General features: G+C 43.6%; 1 pseudogene; it reads left to right on the top strand.

Annotated features, from left to right (window-relative positions):
• Positions 1 to 3,888: 3,888 nt before the first annotated feature.
• On the top strand, positions 3,889 to 4,955 carry LOC101598185 (annotated as a pseudogene).
• The last annotated feature ends 8,902 nt before the right edge of the window (positions 4,956 to 13,857 follow it).

Raw genomic sequence — 13,857 nt, 5'->3', positions numbered from 1 at the left:
GCACTTGGTCTCTAGGGAGCAGGACGAGTGACCTGCATCACTCGTGTTAGTGAATTTAAATTGAAAGCAGAAATTGACAGTTGATTCAGTTATTTGCAAAATCTTGTTGGAAGTGTCAAAGTCTAAGCGCAGATGAAATATTTATCAGGACGAGGTTACATAAGAATTAAGGTTGTTAAAACGTAAAATAGACAAGAGAGTTCAAACTGAATAAAATCCAATCAATAGGTGTTTATTTGTTTGGGTCAGCGTCTTGCCGTGCAGGTCAAGGTGACCTACGTGGTCTGGTATACTTCAAAATTATGATCCTCTTGTCTCAGCCTCCTGAATGCTGGGATTACAATATATTTTTAACATTTTATTTATTTACTTATTTATTTGAAAGAGAAAAAGAGAGAGAGAATGAGAATGGGTGCTCCAGGGTCTCTAGCCACTGTAAATGAACTCCAGATGCATGTGCCACCTTCTGCATCTGGCTTTACATGTGTACTGGGGAACTGAACCTTTGGCTTTGCCTGCAAGTGCCTTAACCATTAACCAATCTCTCCAACCCTATTTTTTAAATTAAATATACATTCATTTTTAACTTAATGCAAATTAAAAATTTAAATTCATTTATTTATTTACAGGTCTTGTGCGTACTAGGCATGCCAAGCCATGTCCCAGCTCCATCAATAGTTTTTAATGTTGATTACATATTGAAATAATAGCTCTTTTAACAAATTGGGTCAATAAATGTACTCTTAAATTAATTTCACTTCTTTTTTTTTAACTTTTTTTTAAAACAACTGTGGCTACTGGAAAGCTAACAGTCACATATGTGGTTAACACAACATTTTGGAGCTGGATTTGGAGAATGTGTTAAAAAGAAGCATTTGAGGATTGAGTGTGTGAGGGGGAGTGTCTTCTACAAGGTGGGAATTAGAAGGGGGGGCAGTTGTTGTAAGTGGCTTCCAGAGAACTGGCCTTATAAGGAGGCAGCCAGAAGAGTGAGGTGGGGGCTGTGGATATAAAGTTAAAACAAAAACAAAAATAAACAACAACAACTAAAAAAAAAAAAAGCAAAGGGGAGCTTCCACGTGACAGGAAACAGGTTGGACTTAGCAACATGCAGGCTGTGAATGCCTTTTCGTTTCAATGTCTGTTCACAATGGACCAGGGGCGGGGCACAGAAAGACAACTGCTGGAGAAGATTTTGAAGGGAATTCAGGTGAGGATTGAGACCTCAGTTGTAGACTAGCCATCTTTTGCCTTGTAGAGCTGAATTAATAGGTTTGCTGAGTGATGGGGGACCAGGGAAGGATTTTAAAATTTAATTGGAAATATATTCTAAAAGTAGCTACTGGGGCTGGAGAGAGAGTTCAGCAGTTAAGGTGCTTGCTTGTAAAGCCTAATGACTAGGGTTCAATTCCCCAGTACTCACGTACAGCCAGAAGCACAAAGTGGCACATGCATCTGGAGTTTGTTTGCAGTGGCTATAGGCCCTGGCTCTCTTTTCTTCCCCCTCTGTCTACTTGCAAATAAATAAATAAATATTAAAAAAATAAAATTAATTTCTATGTTAAACTTTTGACCCAAATAAATCATCTTGCAAATATCCCTTAGCTAGTAGGAGAATGCTATTTAATCAATTAAGAAAGGCTAAGAATTTTAAAGGCGTGCTTGTGCTTGGTTTGGTTCACAATATTATGGAGCAAATTTATAAACATGTTTTCAGGGTGGCTAAAATGATGGATTATACACAGTAATAGAACCGCAACCTGTCAGGACAAATCTGTGAAGTTCTAGAGTTCTGGAAAATAGCATAAATGCCATTACATGTGTATTAAATTTTGATTGGCCATCATCTTATTTATTCAGCATAAGTGTAAGCTTTTAAAAGTAAGTGCTTAATATAATTGAATAAATATAGGCTAGTAGTATCTAAGAACTCACCAACAGAGGGCACCATGCTGTTTCCTATATGATCTCATATAGAGACATTGTTAATGTGACATTCCACTCGAAACTTCAAGTGCTTGAGGAATGTAGGAATAGAACCCCCAGGAATATATTTTGCTAATTCATATTTTTATATTTTACAAAACTTATGGCTGAGTTTTTACACACATGAACACACGTACTTACCACTGATGCCTAAATTCTTCCAAAATTTGGCTCTTTCCTTAGGTCAGAAAGGAAGTGTTCTGAACCTGTACCTGAGGGAAAGGAAATACTGCGACTGTTAAAAAGTCAGGATGCTCCGTGGCAGTAAGAACAATGGTGTTTTATAAGCAACGGAGCATGGCCTGGATGCTACAGAGAGCAGATATCGCAGCTTTCCGGTGGACTCAGACTGGAAGTGACAAGGGCTAGTCAAAACACCCAGGGTTGTTTTTTTTTTCATTTTTATTTATTTGAGAGCGACAGACACAGAAAGAGGCAGAGAGAGAGAGAATGGGCACGCCAGGGCCTCCAGCCACTGCAAACGAACTCCAGACGCGTGCGCCCCCTTGTGCATCTGGCTAACGTGGGACCTGGGGAATCGAGCCTCGAACTTGGGTCCTTAAGCTTCACAAGCAAGTGCTTAACCACTAAGCCATCTCTCCAACCCTCCCCCCCTTTAAAAAGAAAAGAAAGCAAAAACAAAAGGACAAACAGTCCAGTTCGTTTGCTCTCTCCATGGCTGCGGTGGTTTGAGTTACGTCTTTCCCATAACCTCATGCGTTTTGAAGGCTTGGTTCCCAGCTGATGGCGATTTGGAAGTTGGAGCCTTGCTGGGGTGGAGGTGTGTGGTTGGGGTGGGCTTCTTTACGGGCGTTGTAGCCAGCTCAGCGCACGCTCCTGCTGCCGTTTCCCACCTGCTGTCCAGCCTCTGCTCCTGTCATGTACCCCCCCAGTCATGGAACGCCCCCTCGAGGCTGTAAGCCAGAGCGAACCCTTTCCTGCCATCGGCTAAACTTTTGGTTGGGCGCTTTGTGCCGGCAACGAGAAGGGAGCTGCTACAATGGCCCTTCTGTCTTTCGTTTCTGTAAGGTTGCCTGTCATTTTCATAATTTCCATACCATCCCTTCACCTGAAGGTCGGAGAAGTGCACTGTTTGGAATGTGTGTGTGTGTGTGTGTGTGTGTGTGTGTGTGCGCGCGCGCGCGCGCGCGGGGGTGGTGGTGGTGGATGTGCACACACATGGGTGGTGTATGTGTGTGTGCATCCACATGTGCACACCACATGCATGTGTGGGTCCAGCTGTGCATGTCGCGTGCACACACATGCAGAGGCCAAAGGACGGTCTTGGGTCCCCTCCCCTGGCACTCTTTCACTGTATTTCCCTGACGCAGAGGCTCTCACTGAACTTGGAGCTGCCCAGCGTTTTGGGTCAGACTGTCTGTCGTGTGAGCCCAAGAGATTCTCTTGTCCTTCCCATCCCCCTAGCCCTGGGGTTTCAGGCATGCATGGCCTTGCCTGGATTTTTATATATGGGTTCTGGGGATCAAATTTGGGTCCTTCCGCTCATGCAGCAAGCTGTCATTTCACCATTTCCCCAGCATCAGACAAGTGGGTTAAGACACGTGTTCTAATCCCGCCATAACCTGGCAGCACCTGGCGGAACCGTGGGCCTCCAGCGGCAGCAGGCAGCTTCTACACTTTTGTAAATGAATTAACTCGAGGAGAGTGGCTACTACCACTTTTTGACATCAATAATTCCCTTTCTCAGGCTGGGGAGATAGCTTGGAGGACTTGAGTTTGATCTCCCAGAATTACTTTAAAATTTTTTAATTTTATTAAAGAAATTTGGGGGGGGGGGACAGCCTCTGTGAGAAGTCGTGTTTGTGGTTTCTGGAGAGCACCGAGCGAGAGGATCCCGTTTTGGGAAGCAGCCCCTCGCCCCTCAGCATCAGGGACCTGAAGATGTTCAGATACACATGGAATTTTTTCAAACATGACAAAAAGAAATGCATCTTCCTGGGCACAGTCCTTGGAGGGGTATATATATATCCCGGGGAAATATGGACAGAGGAAAATCAGAGAAATCCAAGAAAGTGAGGCAGCAGAGTATATTGCTTAGGCTCGATGACAAGATCTTTTTTTTTTTTTTTTTGGTGGTCTTTCGAGGTAGGGTCTCACTCTAGCGCAGGCTGACCTGGAATTCACTATGGAGTCTCAGGGTGGCCTCGAACTCACAGCAATCTTCCTACCTCTGCCTCCCGAGTGCTGGGATTAAAGGCGTGCGCCACCATGCCCGGCGACAATATCATTTTGAAATCAATCAGAGGACTTGCAACCTCACAGTGCTGCCTATGCTTCCCACTCTGAGAGAGGCCTTCATACAGCAGCTGAACTCTGAGAGCCTCGCAGCTTTGCTGAAAAACAGGCCTTCACACAAGCTACAAAGATGGGAAGACCTAAAGGGTAAGTTTCATGAGAAACGCTGTGGCCGCGTACAGCACCTGTGTGCTGGCTGTTCTTTTGCGGCCCCAGTTAAACATAGTTGGTGGATGTATTTACCTGGACAATACAGCAGTTGGCAAAAATGGCAGGACGGTTCTTGCTGCCCCTGATGTCCAGCAACAGGATCTATCAGGTATCCAGCACCTCCTTGGAGACGGTCTCACAGAATTAGTCACTGTCATGAAGCATGCTGCACAAGAGATTTTAGGAACTGTTTCTCTTAAACATTTTTTGTGTCTTCTGGACTTGGAGCACAAACTAGAAGAGATCGGAAGTGTGGCTGAGCAGCATAATTCTTCTTGGATTCGTAGAGATGGATCCAAGTCCTTGTTATGTCACTGCGTGATGCCAGATGAAGAGACGCCATTAGCAGCTCAGGCTTGGATATTACCACTAACAAACTCCTCAATGACACCAGAGACATGTTGGGAAGTCCAGACTTCAGTACGGTTTTGAATACCTGTTTAAACAGAGGTTTCGGTAGGTCGAAAGAATCCAGCCATGTTGTCGAGAAGTCTGGAGGATGACAAGGCTACACGATTTCCCGAGCTCCTGACTTTTACATCTGCAGTCTGGACTTCTCTTTCGGAATAGTCTGATGTTTCAAATGCGGTAGGTGGGAGCTAGCTAGCTACAGTAGCATATGCCTGGAGTGCCAGCATCGGGAGGCTCAGCCAACGGGATTGTGAGTTCAATCTGGACTTCATAATAACACTCTTGAAAAAAGAAAAGAAAAGAAGGAAGGAAGGAAAGACCAGAAAAAGAAAAGAAAGTAGAGCAATCAAATGCATTATGCTGGGGGGAAAACAAAACAAAACAAAACAAAACACTAGTAATGTTTCTTTTAACTTGCTGTTTTTCTTTATTTGTCTTTTGTGTGCATATATGTGTAAAAATGTCATTATATTTGGCACTTAGAAAACATGACTTTGCCAGGCATGGGGGCACATGCCTTTAGTCTTAGCACTCATCAGGCTGAGGTAGAAGGATTGTCGTGAATTCAAGGCCAGCCTGGGGCTATAGGATGAGCTCCAAGTGAACCTGGGCTACAATGAGACCCTACCCCAAAACCCTTCTCTCCCTTCCCCAAACCCAACATCTACAAGTTAAGTGTTGTTATAGAGATGTTATGGAGAGATGGCTTAGTGGTTAAGCGCTTGCCTGTGAAACCTAAGGACCTCGGTTTGAGGCTCAATTCCCCAGGACCCCAGATGCACAAGGGGGCACAGGCATCTGAAGTTTGTTTGCAGTGGCTGGAGACCCTGGCATGCTCCTTCTCTCTCTCTCTCTTTCAACCTCTCTCTCTCTCCCTCTTTCTCTGTCTGTTGCTCTCAAATAAATTGAAAAATAGGGTCATCATAAAGCTTGAATGCTTTAGACTTTACTGGTGGGGGCTTGCTTGATTTAGGAATGAGTAGAATATCCGTGTCTTTACATCTCTGTAGAAGTTTGCTCTCTCCAACTTGTGACTGTCTCAGGGCATCAGTTTTCTGGTGCTGCTATAACAAATCACCACAACTTAATAGCTTAAAACACAACATAAGGAGGTGGAGGTAAGAGGATCAAAAGTTCAAAGGCAGCTTGGGCTACATATCAAGATCCTGTCTAACCCCCCCCCCAAAAAAAACCCTCAGACCCAACCCTTGAAACAAAACAAAGCAAATCTGCCAGGCATGGTGGTGCACACCTTTAATGCCAGCACTCGGGAGGCAGAGGTAGGAGGATCACTGTAAATTGGAGGCCACCCTGAGACTCCATAGTGCATTCCGGGTCAGACTGGGCTAGAGTGGGACCCTACCTTGAAATAGTAATACTGCTACTATTCTTGCTGTTATCTGCAATGCTCCTTTTGTCATGCATGGGAAGATATTCACATTCCTAGGGATTTGGACACGGGCATCTTTGGGGACCCATTAGTCTGCATGTTACAAATAGATAGCCCTGGCCCTGAATTGTATTTGGATTTCTTTTCTTTTCTTTTTTTTCTTCAAGGTAGTGTCTCACTTTGGCCCAGGCTGCCCTGGAATTCACTATGGAGTCTCAGGGTGGCATTGAACTCATGGCAATCCTCCTACCTCTGCCTCCCGAGTGCTGGGATTAAAGGCGTGTGCCACCACGCCCAGCTGTATTTGGATTTCTTAGTAAAATAAGCTTCATTAATTATATACGTGTCCTTAATATTATTGAATTTCGTTGGTTTAGATTTTCAACTTCATAAAGGTGATAAGATAGAGTATATTGTCTTCAGATTTTTTTAACCCAGTTTTATGGTTCTATAACTCACCCACACATGATATGTAGCTCATTTATTTGTATTATTTAATACATTTGGTTAACATGTCTAAAAACATTCATCCAGCTGTCGTTGAAACATTGCTGGTTTTTAAAAAATTTTTTTTAAATTTTTCTAGGTAGGGTCTCACTTTAGCCCAGGCTGACCTGGAATTCACTCTGTATTCTCAGGGTGACCTCAAATTCACAGAAATCCTCCTAGCTCTGCCTCCCAAGTGCTGGGATTAAAGACGTGTGCCACCACACCCGGCTGCTGCTGGTTTGAATATCGAATGCCCCACTTAGCCTCATGTGTTCTGAATTCTCAGTCCCTAGCTCGTGGCGGTTTGGGAGGTGGAGCCTTGCTGGAATAGGTGTGTCACTGGGGATAGACCCTACTGGAAGAGGTGTGTCATTGGAGGGAGACCTTGGTAGACGATGTGTGTCACCAGGGATAGACCTTGAGGTTGACTAGCCCAGCTTGCCAGCGTTTAGAGCTCAGCTCCCTTGCTGTTTCCTGCCAGCTGCAAGACATGATGCCCAGGCTCTGCTCCACCTACCCTTCCCTGCCTTCATGATGCTTCCCCTGGAGACAATACGCTGAAATAGACCCTTTCCTCTCATCAGCTGCTTGTGGTTAGGCGTTTTGTTTCAGCCAATACATAACTACAACAGCGACTGTAAATATTTTGTCTCCTGGTGCAGTAATGTGCATGCGTTTCATGCCTGGGGGTAGAATTTCTGGGCTATAGGGTTTACTATTGGGTAAGATAGTGACAATTTTTGAATTTTGTGAATTACAGTTTTTCTATAACTTTTCCAGCAAGCGATATGATGAACCTTAAAAAGCCCTGCCACTCAGGTTTTAGTTTGAATTTTTCTTATTTCTTGTAAGAACTGAGCCTCTTTTCATGTTTTCGGCCAACAATGAACTCTCTTTTTGGAAGTGCTTATTCATATAATCTACCTATTTTTCTATTAGTAGGAACTTTTTTAGACATTTTCATTGCTTCTACCTTGTTTGAAACAGGGTCTTTCTTGTTCTTCCACTGCAAATAACCAGGATAGCTGGCTGTGGGATTCTCTTGACTTGGCATCCCATTGCCCTGGGTGCTTTGGGATTATAGATGTGTGAATGGCCACTTGTATGCAACCACACATGAATTCTGGGGATCTGAACTCTAGCTGTCAGACTGGCATAGCGAACACTTTTAAGTTCTGAGACATATGCCAGGTTTGGACTTCTTTATATCTTCAGCAGATTAATTTTTCTTTATTGGTTAATTGCATCTTGAAGAAACTTTGTATCAATGCTGCTTGGTTTTACTTGTTTTTATTTATTTCCAAAGGGAGAGAGAGAGAGAAAGGTTGAGAGAATGCACATGCCAGGGCAACTAGCTGCTGCAAATGACTGTGAGATGCACGTACCACTTTGTGCATCTGGCTTAACATGAGTACTGAGGAACTGAACCTGGGCCGGTATGTTTTGTAAGCAAGTGCCTTAACCACTGAGATATCTCTCCTGCTCCTCATCATTTATTTTTAACATTCCTTCAAGTGTCTGAGTTATGATCAGACAGTCCAACCATGCTCACACAAATTGGAGAACTCACAACTCATTTACCTTTACCAGTTGTGGTGGTTCGATTCAGGTGTCCCCCATAAACCTATGTGTTCTGAATGCTAGGTTCCCAGCTGATGGAGATTTGGGAATTAATGCCTCCTGGAGGCAGCGTATTGTTGGGGGCGGGCTTATGGGTATTATAGCCAGTCTCCCCTTGCCAGTATTGGGGACATTCTCCTGTTGCTATTGTCCATCTGATGTTGGTGAGGGGGTGATGTCCACCCTCTGCTCATGCCATCATTTTCCCCTGCCATCGTGGAGCTTCCCCTAGAGTCTGTAAACCAAAATAAATTTTTTTTTTTTTCCCACAAGCTGCTCTTGGTCGGGTGATTTCTGCCAACAATGTGAACCTGACTGCAACAGTAATGTTGGTACAGAGGAGTGGGATTGCTGCTGGACACCTGACTGTGTGGCTTTGGCCTTTTGGAGCTGATTTTCAAGAGGAATGTGGAAGGATTTGAAACCCTGGCCTAAGAGATGCCTTGCAGTGTTGTAAGTACAGCTTGATGGACTATTCTGGTCAGAGTTGAAAGACCTGAATGCAGTAAGAACTGTGGACAGTGAGGTTTGGCTTATGAGGGTGAGAAAGAGCTTTGCTTGGACTGGGATAGCAGTTTGTGTGAGAAACTTGCTGTTAAGCCTGTGTCCTGAAATTTTGTGCAGATTTGCATTGCATAGAAATGGGCTGGTGTGAGCAGATGGATATGGCACAGGAAAAAAAAACTCTGGGCTAAAACTTTTGCCTGTTCAGCTGCAGCTGTATGAGAAGGAAGAATATAGACTGTTTTGAAGGGGCCTGAGTGCTCAAGAAGTGTCCTGTTCTTCAAAGTCTGCTTAATTTCCCCCTGGATCAACAAATTGGCACCCTACCTGGTATCATGGAGTATAAGAAATGCAGGAAAGAGAGGGTGATTAAGCTTGCAATGTGGTCTTGTGTTTTGGAAATGGCCATGGGCAGTGTGAACCAGGTATGCTGGATGCCTGCATGGAGACCTGATGGAGCTGTGAGGATGAACCGTGAGTTGCAGTGGAGACCCAGTGGAGATGCCAGGACCACAAGATGGCTGCTAAGGAAAGCTGCTGGCCCTGATGAAGTTTTCCAGGACTGTGAGTAGCCTAGCTGGAGGAGCAGAATTGGGACTCTAGACACTTGTTGCTGATTAGAGTTCTTGGAATTGGAGACTTGTCACTGACTGGAGTTGTTGGACTTGGAGCTACAGAGTTTGATGTTTGCTCTGTTCAAACCTGGTATTGCTTGACTATTTCTTTGCTAAGCCCAATGCCATCTTTTGCAGTGTGAATGTTTATTCTCTGCCATTGTAGGTGTTTTGGTTTATTTTTGGTATTATGATTCAGTTAAAAGCCTTGGGACTATGGAGATATTTGAACATCATTGGGATTAATAAAAGTTTTGGGGACTTTTAAAGTTGGATGAATCCATTGCATTTTACATCATGGATGGTTATCAGTTTATGGGGGCCAGGTGCGGAATGTGGTGGTTTGATTCAGGTGTCCCCCATAAAATTAGATGATCTGAATTCCCAGCTGATGGAAATTTGGAAATTAATGCCTCCTGGAGGCAGCATATTGTTGGGGGTGGGCTTATAGGTATTATAGCCAGCTTCCCCTTGCCAGCACACTCTCCTGTTGCTGTTGTCCACCTGATGTTGGCCAGGGGGTGATGTCCATCCTCTGCTCATGACATTGTTTTCCCTTGCCAACATGGAGTTTCCTCTCGAGTCTGTAAGGCAAAACAAACCCTTTTTGCTCAAAAGCTGCTCTTATTTGGGTGAGTTCTGCCGGCAATGCGAACCTGACTATAACAGACATCCTCCCCAATATCACTAGACTAAGGGACTTAAAAGCAAATGTAAATCCAGGCATGCTGGCACAAGCCTTTAATCCCAGCACTCAGGAGGCAGAGGTAGGAGGATCACCGTGAGTTCAAGGCTAGCCTGAGAACACATAGTGAATTCCAAGTCAGCCTGAGTTAGAGTGAAACCCTACCTTGAAAAACAAACAACAATAACAAAAGTAAATGCCACCATGCCATTTTTCTGGGGGAAAAAAATCATTCAATGGCTTCCCCATCATGTTCTGGAAAAAATGGAAACCCTTAGCATGGTACACAGGACTCCATGATGCTTTCCAGCCTCTGACGCACCACACACCCTTGCTCCAGCATGATCAGCTTCGTGGCCTGGCACAGTGATCTCTGTCCTCTTCCGGTACAAATCTACTTGTAAATAAGTGACCAAACCTCTTTGCTTCAGAGTCTGTCTGTTTGTACTCCCATATAACGGACTCTGCTCCAGAAGCCAATAAGTGTTTCAATCCACACTCCTTAGTGAGAACTGAATATTACTCAAGTGAGTATGAAAGAAGAAATCCTCAGAGTCAATGTTAATATGGCATATAACCAATGTGTTTCAAGAAAGTTATTTTTAAATGCAAAAAGAACACTGAGGATGAAAGCTTAATTAAGTTCTGATTCTTGAAATCTGAGGTTTCTAATTTAAAAAAAAAAATGAAACTTTGAGTGACACTCTCCATCATTCACACATTTGGACAGTGAACCAGTCTGGGGTATATGTAATAGTCCGTAGTGAATGGGGCTGTTTGAGACACCTAAATCCTTAGATTATTACAAGTCTATTAAATGACTCAAAAACTGTGATTTGTGGATCTGGAATCTCCAAGCCAGAAGCTAACCAACCTATTAAATATGAAACATTTGGGTCAATTGAGTAAAACTAAAAAATATTTGTTCAAAAAATCTATCAATTGCATTTTTTTCTTTTCAATTTTTTTATTAACAACTTCCATGTTGTAAACAATATCCCATGATAACTCTCTCCCTCCCCGCACTTTCCCCTTTGAAACTCCATTCTCCATCATATCCCCTCCCCCTCTTAATCAGTCTCTTTTATTTTCTAATTTTTTTGTTCACTTATTTATTTATTTGAGAGTGACAGACACAGAGAGAAAGACAGACAGAGAGAAAGAGAGACAGAGAATGGGCATGCCAGGGCTTCCAGCCACTGCAAACAAACTCAAGACACGTGTGCCTCCTTGTGTGTCTGGCTAACATGGGTCCTGGGGAATTGAGCCTCGAACCAGGGTCCTTAGGCTTTGCAGGCAAGCGCTGAACCACTAAGCCATCTCTCCAGCCCAGTCTCTTTTATTTTGATGTCATGATCTTTTCCTCTTATTATGATGGTCTTGTGTAGGTAGTGTCAGGCATTGTGAGGTCATGGATATCCAAGACATTTTGTGTCTGGGGGAGCATGTTGTAAGGAGTCTTGCCTTTCCTTTGGCTCTTACATCTTTCCACCACCTCTTCTTCAATAGACCCTGAGCTTTGGAAGGTGTGATAGAGATATTGCAGTGCTGAGTATTCCTGTTACTTCTTTCCAGCACCATGATGCCTTCTGAGTTATTCTGGGCAGTTTGATGAGCATAGTATATACATTTAACCAGCAGCAGATGTTACACCCCTAGGGCTCATGACTACCCCTGTTTTAAGTTTTCAATATCAGGGATGTATTCCCTCCTATGGAGCGTGCCTCCAGTCCAATTAGAGGGCATTTGGTTTTCACCATGACTGACGTGCCACTATTGTACCTGTTGGCTCATTTGGCCTGGCTGACCAAATATAAGGCTTGCAGTGTCCACTGTTGAGTATCTGCACCGGTGATTTCTCTCTCTCCCATTGAACTGCATGCAGGATGGCTTCTTCCAGCTTTCTGTCAGTTGGTCTACATGGAGGAGGTTTTCAGCTCAGCTCCAACAGGATTTCTCAGTGGCCTTGCACCCCAAGTATGTGCAGTCTTCAGCAATAGGGTCTTACCTTCTATTCCTGGGGGGAAACCAAGGGCTTTGGCAATGGCCTATAATGTTCTGGGGGCATCAGGGACCTCCCTGGCCAACACTTCACTGGAAGGTATCCCATCCCTGGCACTGAAAATTTTCTAGCAATGACCTACGGCTCCTGAGTGTTCCATTGTCCAAAAAAGTAGGTTTCCATATAATTTATTTATACCCTCTTAGATGTTGATTAGCCCTCCCTCCACCTTTACTTTACTCAATCTCTTCCCCTGACCTCACTTAGGCCTTTTCATCCCCATTAATCTATTCTCTACTTACATATATACAATACCATCCTATTAAGTACACCCCCTCCCTTCCTTTCTTTTTCCTTTATATCTCTTTTCTAGATTACTGGCCTTTGCTACTGAGTTTCTTCCTACTCACACAGAAGTCCAGTCATCTGTAGCTAGAGTCCACATATGAGAGAGAACATGTGATGTTTGGCTTTCTGAGCCTGTGTTACCTCACTTAGTATAATCCTTTCCAGATCCATCCATTTTCCTGAAAATTTCATGACTTCATTTTTCTTTACCACTGAGTAGAACTCCATTGTGTAAATGTGCCACATCTTCATTATTCACCCATCAGTTGAGGGACACCTAGGCTGGTTACATTTCCCAGCTATTGTGAATGGAGTGGCAATAAACATGGTTGAGCAAGTTTCTCTAAGGTAATGAGATGAGTCCTTAGATATATGCCTAGGAGTGCTATAGCTGGATTATATGGTCGATCTATAATGGAACTTAAGTTTTTTACTGTGTGTGTGGTGTGTGTATGGTGTATGCATGTATAGGTGTTGATGTGGAGGCCCATGGGCTCACCTGTGGGGGCCCGAGGAGAATGCGACAGAGTCTGTTACTAATTGGTTCTCTCTAGCCCCAGCAATTCTGTGGTCTGTGCTCCCCACAAGACTAAAGTTTACAGGCATTCATGACCATGTCCAGCTGTTTGTGTTTGTTCTGGAGATTTGAACTTGGGGGAATCTGTGATCCCCCCCCCAGGCCCTCATGCTTGTGCAGGAAACACAAGTAACCACTGAGAAACCTCTCCAGCCCTCAGTGGAAGTTGTATAATGTATAAATAAAAGAACCAAATGATTACTTAAAATCCCCCCCAAAAAAACCCTCAAATTTCCCTGTTATTCTCATTGTGCAGTTAGACTTATGGTGAAGAGATGGTTTCCACTGGTGGATGTAGACTGAAGCCTGTCTGAAAGCATGACTGAGGAGTTATGGACTAGGGCTATATGCCTGTGGGGAACAGTTCACTCTTCTTCTAATTTTGCTAGAGATGGCATATTGACTAACCAAGTAAACGTGGCAAATACCCTCCTAGCACAAAGTAGGAATGCAAAAATAATTTGCAAGACCTTCCCCACCAAAGAGAATAATGAAACATTAACTAGCATTCTGTGTACTTTAAATTCAGGGATATCTTTTAACTTATTTTTAATAATTTTAAAATTGAGATAGGGTCTTGCTGTCTAGCCCAGGCCTCCTATGCCTCCTGAGGACTGTAGGCACAGCTCTGATATCCAGCTAAAATCTTTGCTTTTTTATTCTTAACCCATAAAAAAGCAACTTGACAGGATACAAATAAAAACATGATCACAGGGTTATTTTTAGTGAATCAAAAGCTCCAATGTTCACTAATTATAGCCATCT

This window comes from Jaculus jaculus, chromosome 11 (genome assembly GCF_020740685.1).
Source record: "Jaculus jaculus isolate mJacJac1 chromosome 11, mJacJac1.mat.Y.cur, whole genome shotgun sequence".
NCBI lineage: Eukaryota > Metazoa > Chordata > Mammalia > Rodentia > Dipodidae > Jaculus > Jaculus jaculus.
The sequence above is the reverse complement of the archived record's forward strand: the minus strand, read 5'-3'. Positions and strand labels throughout refer to the sequence as shown.